The sequence below is a fragment of the Bubalus kerabau genome, chromosome 1, assembly GCF_029407905.1.
Source record: "Bubalus kerabau isolate K-KA32 ecotype Philippines breed swamp buffalo chromosome 1, PCC_UOA_SB_1v2, whole genome shotgun sequence".
In the NCBI taxonomy this organism is placed as follows: Eukaryota; Metazoa; Chordata; class Mammalia; order Artiodactyla; family Bovidae; genus Bubalus; species Bubalus kerabau.
Window position 1 is genome coordinate 25,459,823 of NC_073624.1, and position 11,490 is coordinate 25,471,312.

The 11,490-nt window shown below is 43.8% G+C and overlaps 1 long non-coding RNA gene across 1 annotated transcript; it reads right to left on the reverse strand.

Moving 5' to 3' along the window:
- Positions 1-4,203: 4,203 nt before the first annotated feature.
- On the reverse strand, positions 4,204-10,445 carry LOC129641420 (uncharacterized). The gene is made up of 3 exons (XR_008709321.1): positions 10,329-10,445; positions 9,810-9,975; positions 4,204-4,655 (listed from the first exon to the last, which is right to left on the reverse strand). It is a non-coding gene; the product is annotated as an uncharacterized LOC129641420 (long non-coding RNA).
- Positions 10,446-11,490: the final 1,045 nt, after the last annotated feature.

Genomic DNA, 11,490 nt, shown 5'->3' on the forward strand with positions numbered 1-11,490 from the left:
AGATCTAGGCTTCCTTGTCTCTTCTTTTGTAATGTTGCAGCCCCAGTGCGGTTCGGTTCTAGAGAACATTTGATTAAAATGTTATTTTTAGTGAATACATGACTTCCTACATTAAAATTCAAAAAGCCAAGAGGGCAGCTTAGGCTTGTATCTGTTGTGAGACTGCCGGTCACTGGTGTCCAACAAAATCTGACCAAGAGGGAAGGGGGGAAAGAACTGGTACCCAAAACACACCCCAGCCTTGAGAAAAAGATAGCAGAGCCCCAGTCTCCCATACAGCACCTTTGCTGGGGCGAGGCAGTAAAACCATCTGCAGGAACCCACTGTCCAAACAACCTCTCTCATTTTCCAGGGTGGGGAGTGACCCCACAGAGTGACTGTGGCCCAGATGCCAGGCATCCGGCAGGCTGCAAAGGCATGGGAGGTGCTGAGGGACTTGTCTCCATTGGCACAGTCCTAAATTTGCTGTGATATGATTCAGGGTGCTGCCCGGGACACAGCAGAGTTGCAGCTCTGAGTCTGCCTCAGGCATCGCCCCCTGCTCATGTCTCTCTACACACTGTGCGGGACTGAGCATCAGACATGGACACCTGTGTCTCACCGGGGCTCCCTTGCTCCTCATGTCAGATCAAGGTCTTTGTTAGGCCTGACCTGTTGTCCCCAGCACATGCTTTCAAAGAGATGCTGGTCCAGTCGGTAGGAATCCCAAAGTCTCTGTTGTTTGTTAAGTCTGAGTAATGGAGAGTTCTTTGTGGTTAATTCAGATTAGAGGCTGAAATTATATTTATAATATATATAAATTTATAATATATATAATATATAAATATATATAAATAAAAATATAAATATATAAATAAAATAAAAATAAATAAAAAATAAATATATATATTTATAATATATATTTATAATATATATAAATTATAATATATATAATATATAAATATATATATAAATAAAAAATATAAATATATTATATTAAGAAAGGTTTATCATTCATAGCATTTGAACATTTACATTTCAAGGGATTGAAATTAATCTACTATTCATTTTGCGTTTCTGGTAATAGGGATAGAGTTGTTGTTCAGTTGCTAAGATATGTCCAACTCTTTTTGACCCCATGAACATGCCAGGCTTTCTTGTCTTTCACTATGTCCCAGAGTTTGCTCAAACTCAAGTCCATTGGGTCAGTGATGCCATCCAACCATCTCATCCTCTGTTGCCCCCTTTTCCTCCTGCCCTCAATCTTTTCCAGTATCAGAGTCTTTCCAGTGAGTTAGCTCTTCGCATCAGATAGCCAAAGTATTGGAGCTTCAGCTTCAGCATCAGTCCTTCTAATGATTATTCAGGGTTGACTTCCTTTAGGATTATCTGGTTTAATCTCCTTGCAGTCCAAAGGACTCTCAAGAGTCTTTTCCAGTACCACAATTCAAAATCATCAATTCTTTGGCACTCAGCCTTGTTCATGGGATTTCTAAATCAACTATTTAATTGGTTTAGAAATCCCACTAGGGGATTAAAGACAGAAAAGGAATTTTAAGGGAGTTTGGTAAACTGTTATAAGCTAATGACCACTCAAGAAAAGCATTCAGTAACCTAGCAATGATCACCAGGGATCCCCAACCTCCAGGATCTAACATCTGATGATCTGAGGTGTGACTGACGTAATAATAATAGAAATAAGATGCACAATAAGTGTAATGTGCTTGAATCATCCTGAAACCACCCCCACCCGACCTGTGGAAAAATTGTCTTCCAGGAAGCTGGTCCCTGGTGGCTAAATGGTTGGGGACAGCTGACCTACCTTGAAGGAAGACCAGGTGCAGCCAAGGATCAGACACACTCAAGTCACAAACTCTGATTGTTAAAACACAAGAGAACGGATATGGTGTCTGAATCTTGTTACATGAAATTAGAGAGTTAATAGTCCTTGTGCATGTAACCAAGATAGAAATGTAGGTGAGAGGGGAAATAAACTAGGTGAAAGAGGACATTATACCAAAACCTGAGGTGAGTATTACCGTATTTTAGTATATGTTACTACCCTTAGGCTAATATGCATATGATTTAAATAATGGCATGATAGTACTGGTTAAAACATACAAGGCCAAAGAAGGACCAGTAGGCCTTGATGTCTGCCCAAGAATGCGATAGAGGGTGGTCTTCTCCCCTTTCCCCACTTTCTCTTTGATTATAAAATGGAGTCCTCTTTGTTCTCAGAGCTACTGTGCCCCCTTGCTTGCTCTCTTGTATCTCCCGAAAGCATCCTATGTTAATAAACTCACTGTTTATGTCTCATTGAATTCTTCCAACACCAAGATGAAAGAAACTGAACTTCAGTTAATCCTGACACCAGGTGCTTGCGAGCATGCTCAGTCGTGTCAGACCCCATGGACTACAGCCTGCCTGGCTCCTCTGTCCATGGGATTTCCCAGGCAAGAATACTGAAGTGGGTTGCCATCTTCTTTGCCAGGAGATCTTCCTGACCCAAGGATGGAACCTGTGTCTCCTGCACTGCAGGTGGGTTCTTTGCCACTGAACCACCTGGGAAGCAATACCAAAGCAAGAGAGAAAATAATTTAATCTGTCTTTGCCTGCTCAGAAGACTTATTAGGATTTTACAGAACTCCAGGATCTTTCTTGATTACAATGTGCAGAAGCTGACTACCAGAGGGTGCCAGCTGAGAGCTGAGTCTCTGAAAGAAGAGAGGGCTGACCACCTTTGTTTTAGTCCCCAGGTCTCCTGGTGGCTCAGTTGGTAAAGAATCTGTCTGCAAGGCAGGAGACCCAGGTTCAATCGCTGGGTCAGGAAGATCCCCTGGAGAAGGGAATGGCAACCCACTCCAGTATTCTTGCATGGAGAATTCCGTGGACAGAGGAGCCTGGTGTGCTACTGTCCATGGGGTTGCAAAGAGTTGGACACAACTGAGCAGCTAATGCACTCCCTTTGGAGACATGAAAACTAAGCTATTTAAAAAATCAAATAAAAGAAACTTTGTTGGGTTAGTGAAAGGACCGGGGTATGTGATTCTGGTCAGAGAAATAGTTCATCCCCCAGAGCCATCCTCACTCACTTGGTAACCATGGGTCACATAGGAAATAGCTTCATGCCTTAGCATGAAAAATGGAACTAATAACAAGTCCCCTTGTGTGTAAATAAAATCAAGTCAGGGATAAGCACTATGCATATTATTCCTTATGCTCTCTGGAAGAAAATATTAAAATAGTTTCAAAGAATTATTATTATGATTACATTTGCCTGGAGACTCGGGGCTGATTTTTCAGTTCAGTGATTTCCTGGATCCTTCATGGTGTCTTTGAAATGGAAGGAATTTTTCAGTTGGAATGAGAATTGAAAGAGGCCCCTCTACTGGAGAAATGTTGGGCTTTGGGATCAGAAAGGCTTGGCCTTGAATCCCTGATCAATCACTTATTATCTGCACCATCTTTTTTCCCCCTTCATTAGAGAAATATGTATTAAGATCCTATAGTGTGTTTTGATAAATTATCTAAGTTCTCAGAGCTTCAGTTTCCTCACCAATAAAATAAAGGTTAAAGTATAATTCTCCTAAGTTCACGATGTCTGGCATATAATTCATGTTAGTTTTCCTCCTTTAATTAATGAATGAGGGAATTAAGTAAGACACAGCTGCTTAAGAAACTGGAAGTCTGTAATAGGAGGAAAGGCGAGGCACAGTGCAACCAGTTTTGTGTGTGTGTGCTAAGTCGCTTCAGTCGTGTCCAGCTCTTTGCGACCCTATGGACCATAGCCTTCCAAGCTCCTCTGTCCATGGGTGTTCTCCAGGCAAGGATACTGGCATGAGTTGCCATGCCCTCCTCCAGGAGCTCTTTACAACCCAGGGATCAAACCTGCGTCTCTTATGTCTCCTACATTGGCAGGTGGTTATTCACCACTAGCACCACCTGGGAAGCCCACAGCTAGAGTTAGACATGGGCAAAAAGGAGCTGAGACTGTCTGAATGGACAGGAGTGAACTAACTTACGGAATGGAGCCCTGGTGGTTGAGTAGAAAATGTGAATGCTGATCTAGTGCTGCAGGCTACAACCCACAGGATGGTGTGAGGTGATGCAGAGACGTCTCCCACATCAAACTCCACCTTGTTTGCCATTTAGTTTAACATTGGCATTTGGGGAACACAGGCGCATGCATTCAAGCATTCACCCATCCTTTCCTTTATTCATTTATTCATCCACTGAAGAAGCGTTTATTACCCTCCTTCTCTGAGTCAGGCATTTTCTTAGCGCTTGGAATACAACCAAAGTACTTACAGAAGAGTGGAGAAGAAAGACAATAAACAGACAGTTATAAATCATCATGATGAAGGCTAAAATGGAATAAGACATAGGCCTGAATACTTCCTGTTGTGTAGTCACTTGGTCATGTCTGACTCTTTCACGACCTGATGGATTGTAGCCCACCGTGCTCCTCTGTCCATAGCATTTCCCAGGCAAGAATACGGGAGTGGGTTGCCATTTCCTTCTTCAGGGAATCTTCCTGACCCAGGGATCGAACCCATGTCTCTGGTGTTGGCAGGCGAATTCACCTGGGAAGCTCAAGTGCCTCTTGGGCGGGGGGTGGCGGTGGTCGCATAAAACTCCGTGTTGGCTTTGGCTTTGCCATTCACTGGCCATGATACCTGAGGAAAGAGGATAAACTCTCAGTTACCATGTCCCTTCTGCCCTCTGGCTTATTGGTTTGAAAATAAATTGAAATCATGTACTTAAAAGCTCTTTGGAATCTGTTATGCCATATAAATGCACATTTTAATATATTAACCATTAATGAATTCATCATCTTATATTACCCCATCAGAGATCCTGTTTTAAATTTTCTGCAATAAATAGTGGCTGGCACACAGATTTTATTGTCATTCTTGTCATTTTTATTTCTTGACATAGCTTCTTTTGGAACCTCTGTAAACCTTATCTTCTGGTTCTTTCTACCAAGGTGGTTGTAGCCACACCTCTGTGTTCTGTGTCAGATAGAATTTTAAGGAAATCTAATAAGGTTTTCAGTTGCCTTTGGGAAGGGAGAAAGGAGATTGATCACTAACGAGGCAAAGACTCAGGCACAAAGATTAGAGGGGAGTCGCCAGTGTTCCAGAAAGATCACAATAAGAACATGAAGGGTGGGGTTTAGCAGCATAAAGGGAACAGAGATGGAAATAAAACTGAGAAGAATAGAATGAGTTGAGAGAAAGGGCGGAGGAAGAGACAGAGGCATCCATCCAGCTGGTGGAGGAGAGGAAAAGGTGCCTCCCATTTTAAACAGCTTATCTCTTCCATCTGCAATATTTCTGCTGGTGTCTGAATAGAGAGAAAAATGTATGTGTGTGTGAGTGTGTGTGTTTGTTAATAACAGGCATCTATTTATAGGCTTTAAATTATATGCCATGAAAGCCTCTCTGAGACAAGATGTGTTATTTGGTTGCCAGAAGGAAAAGTTAAAGAAAAAATATCTACCTCCAAAAAAGAGTTTCTAGATATCTCTTCCTTCTCATCCTCTCTGTTCATCTTCTCATGGTTAATGACAACTGTCAGTTCTGTGTTTTGGAGACAAACTTCACAGAGGCCAAAGGAGATTGTTAAAGATCTTCCTCCAGGATAAGGGGCCTCCCTGGTTTCCTGAACACATCATTTTTCCAGCTGAATCAGAAGGGAGATTAGACAGCATCCTTCTCATTTCAGAGGATGCTGTTTCTATTATATCAGGGGGCCTGCCACACAATTGCCACTGTTTCCAACTCCGGTTCCCTCACCCACATATGAAACAAGAGATTTCTGTTTCCTTTTTCCTCTGACCTCATCTTTCCAAAGAAGGGGCTGAATCCCTTAATGACCTCAAGATGACCTTAGGGTACAAGGCCTTCATACTTGGTTCCAAGTTCACAGAATGTAGAGAAGAGCATGAGGTTTCAATTCAGACACAGGTCTCCCAATTACTTACTGTACGACTTTAGGTGGGTGATTTTTTTAAAGGTCTTTTCAAACATGCACCATTTTTAAAGTCTTTATTGAATTTGCTATAATATTGTTTCTGTTTTATGCTTGGCTTTTTGGCTATGAGGCATGTGGTATCTTATCTCCCCAACCAGGGATCGAACCCGCAACCCCTGTATGGAAGGCAAAACCTTAACCACTGGACCACTAGGGAAGTCCCAGTATGTGATTCTTTACATGTCAGTTTCCTCAGTAGTGAAATGAGGATAATAGCAGAACTCTCATGGGGACTGGTGTGGAAATCGAGTGAGTGATACACGTAAAGGACTTAGCAAAGAGATGGAGCATGTGGTGGTGGTTTAGTCACTTAGTCTTGTCTGTCTCTTTGTGGCCCCGTGGACTGTAACCCACCAGGAACCTCTGTCCATGGGACTTTTCAGGCAAGAATACTGGAGAAGGTTGCCATTTTCTTCTCCAGGGGATCTTCTCCACTCAGGGATCAAACTTGGGTCTCCTTCATTGCAGGCTGATTCTTTACCAACTGAGCCACCATGGAGCATAGTAACGTCTAATAATTTTTGTTGTTTTTGTTGTTATCATAGCATTCTAATGGGTTAGAAAAGCTGACTCCATGGACAAGAGTTTTGGATTGGAACCTTGAATGCAGTGTTCACTCCCTCTGAGAGGCCCTTCACGTGCAAGGTATTGATGAAGGAGATGGTGACCGGCCAGTAACCCGTCAGTCAATCTATAGAAGGTATTATTGAGGATGTCAGTGACAAGGGGAAAAGACAATTGGGGGAGGGATGGGGGAAAATGGCCAGGGGCCATCAGTGAATGTTAGATGAAGCTGGGCCTCTGCCTTTGATGAGAAAGAACGCATGTCTCCTGTCCTTCTCCTCCCTCTACAGCCTGTGGGGATGTCAATTTTGCATCTCTATGTTCTACCAGAAAGGACCCATTGCCGCGTTCTGTAACCTAAAATGCCTTCCCTATCTCACATACTCACCTTCTAACCTTCACCCATACAAAGTCTAGCTTCTGTTCAACTTCTTGATCACCTTTTGCTAGTGACTTAACATTTTCTTTCATGAAATATTTATGACTATTATTTTATTGGATTCAATGGCTCTAACACGGTTGGAGAGCAGATTATGATTGCCAGTTGTAGAGAAGTCAAATGTTTTCTTCAAGATCCTGTGTTTAGTAGTTGGCCTCCTAAGTCCTAAGATGGCAGGGTATGTGTGTGTAGGGGAAGTGGGGGTCAGAGAGTGTGTCATTTTCCTGCTATATGACTGGGCTAGTTCTTGGCAATAACTTTCACCTTTCTTTTGCTCTCACATATACATTCAGATGAACATGGATCCACACTTTTGAAAAACACCAGGGACTTCCCTGGTGGTTCAGTGGGTAAGATTCCATGCTCCCAGTGCAGGGGTCTGGGGGTCAATCCCTGGTCAGGGGACTAGATTCCACATGCTCCAGCTAGTTCACATGCTGCAACTAAGATCCCACACAGCCAAATAAATACATACATACATATATATATTAAAAGTTATATAGAAATATTAAAAAATAAAAAATCACCAAAGCATTAAATATTAAGAATTTCTGTCTTAGGGTTAAACAGAACAATATATTCTCTTATTTCCTTTCCTTCTGGGGAAGCATAGGCCCTAAAAGTCAAGTCTGAAAAGATCTGTTAAGGAAGGAATAAAAGCCTCTGTTAAAATCTAGCCTCTAAGCAAAACATTCCATTCTCACATCCTTTGTAAACAACCCAAGGATACCATTATTATCTTATATATTTTATTTCCTATAATGTTTATGATGGTGCTTTGAACAAGTATAGCATTTCAACAAGTGTAATAAATGAAACTGATTCAGAACATCTTAGAGTGTGAGGTGGGGCACGGAATCCTCGAGGGAGGCCTCAAATGCTGATATGGGTGGAAATGTCAGTCATGTTAGTGGTTTTAACTGATTATACAATGCTATGTAAGGCATATTTACAAAAAGCATCTCTAGTTCTCAAAATCATCCTGAAAGGTAGATATTGTTCCTGTTTTACAGCTGGGAAAATGGAGGCTCAGAAAGGTTAAATAATCTGTCCAATTGACTAGGTAGCTGTGAGGCAGAGCAGAATCTAGGACACCCTAGAATTTTGTTTCAGGATTTTTTTTCTTGACTCCCTTAGTTTTTTTTAATGTATGTTTTTTTAATTGAAATATAGTTAGTTTATAATGTGTTAGTTTCTGGTGTATATCAAATAAACCAGTTATATATATATGTATGCGTGCATGCTCTGTTGCTCAGTTATGTCTGACTCTTTGAGACCCCATGGACTGTAGCCCGCCAGGCTCCTCTGTCTATGGAATTCTCCAGGCAAGAATACTGGAGTGGGTTGCCACTTCCTCCTCCAGGGGATCTTCCGGATCCAGGGGTCAAAACTGCATCTTCTGTGGCTAGTGCATAAGCCGGCAGATTCTTTACCACTGAGCCACCTGAGAAGCCTAATATATATATTTATATATATCTCCACATATGTATTTTTTTTCATTTTCTTCTCCATTATGATGTGTTAAAGGACATTGAATATGGTTTCCTGTGCTGTACAGTAAAATCTTGTTATCTATTTTATATATAGTAGTTTTATCTGCTAATCTGGAACTCCTAATTTCCCCCCACCCCCTTACCCCTTTAGTAACCATAAGTGTGTTTTCTGTGTCTATGAGTCTGTTTCTGCTTGTCAGTCAGTTCATCTGTGTCATATTTTAGACTCTCTGTGTAAGTGATATCATATGGTACTTGTCTTTCTCTTTCTGACTTACTTCACTTAGGATGATCATCTCTAGGTGGGATGCCCTAGTTTTGTGTCGTTTTGTGCGGATCCAACACCGACAGCCACCACTTTCATCACACTGGTTCCTCCTGGACCCCCCACGTGGATTGCTTCTCTCCACTGGCCTTGTGGGGTCATTCTGTGTGTGTGTGTGTGTGTGTGTGTGTGTGTGTGTGTGTGTGTGTGTGTTCAAAGGGCCCCCACTGAGAGTCGATTCGGCAGCCTCAGTAGGAGGTGCCAGTGGCAGGCTGAGAGCAGGCAGGCGGGGCCTGTGTGGGAGCAGCTCTTGAGAGAACTTGAAAAGTGGGAGGGGGATCTTCTGTAACTAAGCAAAGATCTAAGAACTGTTGTCAAGGAAGAATTCCAGGCCTCCCACAAAAGGAAGGCCTCCTTCCTCCACTGGTAGCAAGTGCTAACTTGCACAGGGAGCCTGGCATTTCTCCTGGCTGCCCTGTACTGGGGCAGCATTGGGAAGGAGGCCACTGGGGGTGGGCACAGGAGGAAGTGGCCTGGAACCAGCAGGCAGAACCTCCTCTTGAAGGGGTCTGTCAAAGAGCATCTGGTGGAGGGGGGCAGCCCTCAGCGAAGCAGCAGAGCTGAGCTCCCCAGCCATACCTGGTGCAGGTCACCTGCCCTCCAAACTCATCCTCTCTGACCTGCCCGCCAAGGTCTACCGGGGAGACTTTTCCTAGGATGCCACAACCCTGCCTCAATGTCCTTCAATGTTTGCTCATCATTATTGGATAAAACCCAGCTTATTTTTTAATATTGATTTTTGTTTATTTATTCTTTATTTGGTCGCACCCAGGCTTAGTTGTGGCACTCCGGATCTTTGGTCTTCGTTGGGGCGTGCAGGGTTAGTTGTGGCATGTGAACTCTTAGTTGCAGCATGGGGGACCTGGTTTCCTGACCAGGGATCAGACCTGGGCCCCGCTCACTGGGACCATGGAGTCTTAGCCACTGGACCACTAGGGAAGTCTCCCAAGAAAGTTCTTTTTCCCGAGCTGACCTTTGCTTGCTTTATCTGTCCCTCATCCCAGGCTCTCTCTGGCTATTTCCAAGTGCTCATCTGCCTCAGAACAGGGCAGGTTTTCCTGTGCCTCTGGGCTTTGCATACAGCGAGTCCTCTCTCTGGTGTGCACCGTCCGCTCACACATACCAAAACCCTTCTAGGCCTGGAAAACACACTCAGAGTTTTAGCACAAGCATCTCAGATCCACGCCAGGGCCACCCCTCCCACCAGCCTGTCACTTATAACACCACCCTTGGCACCACTTCATTCTTTCTGAGCCCTGCTCCTGCCCTGCCCACCCCTATCCTCCTCCACCCTGGAAGAGCTAGACTTTGAAGAGAGAAGTGGAGGGGGTATGTTCCCAGTTGCCTCTGTCCGCTTCAAAACTGCTGATGAAAAGTGTAAGGTACCAGGTAGCATCACTGAGCTTCCCTCTCTTGGGCCATTCAAGCTGGTATAACAAAAATGCCTTAGACCTCCCTGGGTGGCTTAGAAACAACAGAACTTATTTCTCACAGTGCTAGGATCCAGGAAGTCCACTATCAAGGTGCCAGTTGATTAGATGTCTGGCGAGGGCCTGCTTCCTGCTTCATAGACGTCTGTCTTTTCAGTGTCCTCACACGGTGGAAGAGGACAAGAGAGCTCTCTGGGGTCTCATATAAGGGCACTGATCCCATTCATGATGGCTCCACCCTCATGACCTGATCACCTCCCAAAGATCCACCTCCTGAAGCCATTACTTGAGGTGTTAGGATTCAACATGTGAGTTTGGGGGCCCACAATATTCAGTCTACTGCATTCCTTACCTCACCTCACCCTGAACTTCCTGGGAAAAGCAGAGGATAGGAGGTGTAAATCAAGCTTAAAAACTCAGTTTTAAGAACAAGTAATTAAAAAAAAGAAAAGAAAAAAACCTTAGAATGATGAAACAGAACCCAAGATGTTATTAAAAGGAAAGACACAAGGAGATTGTAAGGCAGGTTATATCTGAGAGGGCTGAGACTTCCCTCAAACTGGCTACATTCCATTCTTATTTCTGATTTTGACTGACTGTCCCTCTATCTCTCTCTCTAGCATATGCTGAGAGATGTTCTTCCAGGGAGTGTATAAACAGCTGGTGTCCAATGCACATACTTGCAGGGCTGATGACTCATCATCAACTTTCACTGTAGGTTTCCTGTTCATATTACAAACAACCGGGGAACACCTGTGCTGACGGAAGCATCTTCATCGTCTCACGAATCCTCTCAACCACCTGAGGTCTGATTCTGCCCATTTGTGCTGAAGAGGCTCCGAGTTACACTGTTTGCTCAAGGTCATGAAGCTGGCAAGTTCTGAGGCCACCACTGGTTCCAAGGCCCACAGTCTTTCTATGATGCTGCTGCTAAATTTAGCTTAAAAGGAGCATTTATGAAGAGCCCACTGTGTACCAGGAACTGTAGACGCCAGCGCCAGGACCCTTCAATGAAGAATGCTCGATTCCTGCCTTGGTACAGCTTGTGTTCTTACAGGGGAGGGCACATTGTGGAGAGTTCATTCAGTGTGATGTGGTGAAGATGGTGGTGACAGGCTGCACAGGGAGTGGTTGGGGCACGGAGGAGGGACACTGAAATCTATCATAAAGGGGTGACGCCTGATTAAGGAGCTGGAGATGAGTTTACCCAGGGGAGGGGTTCAG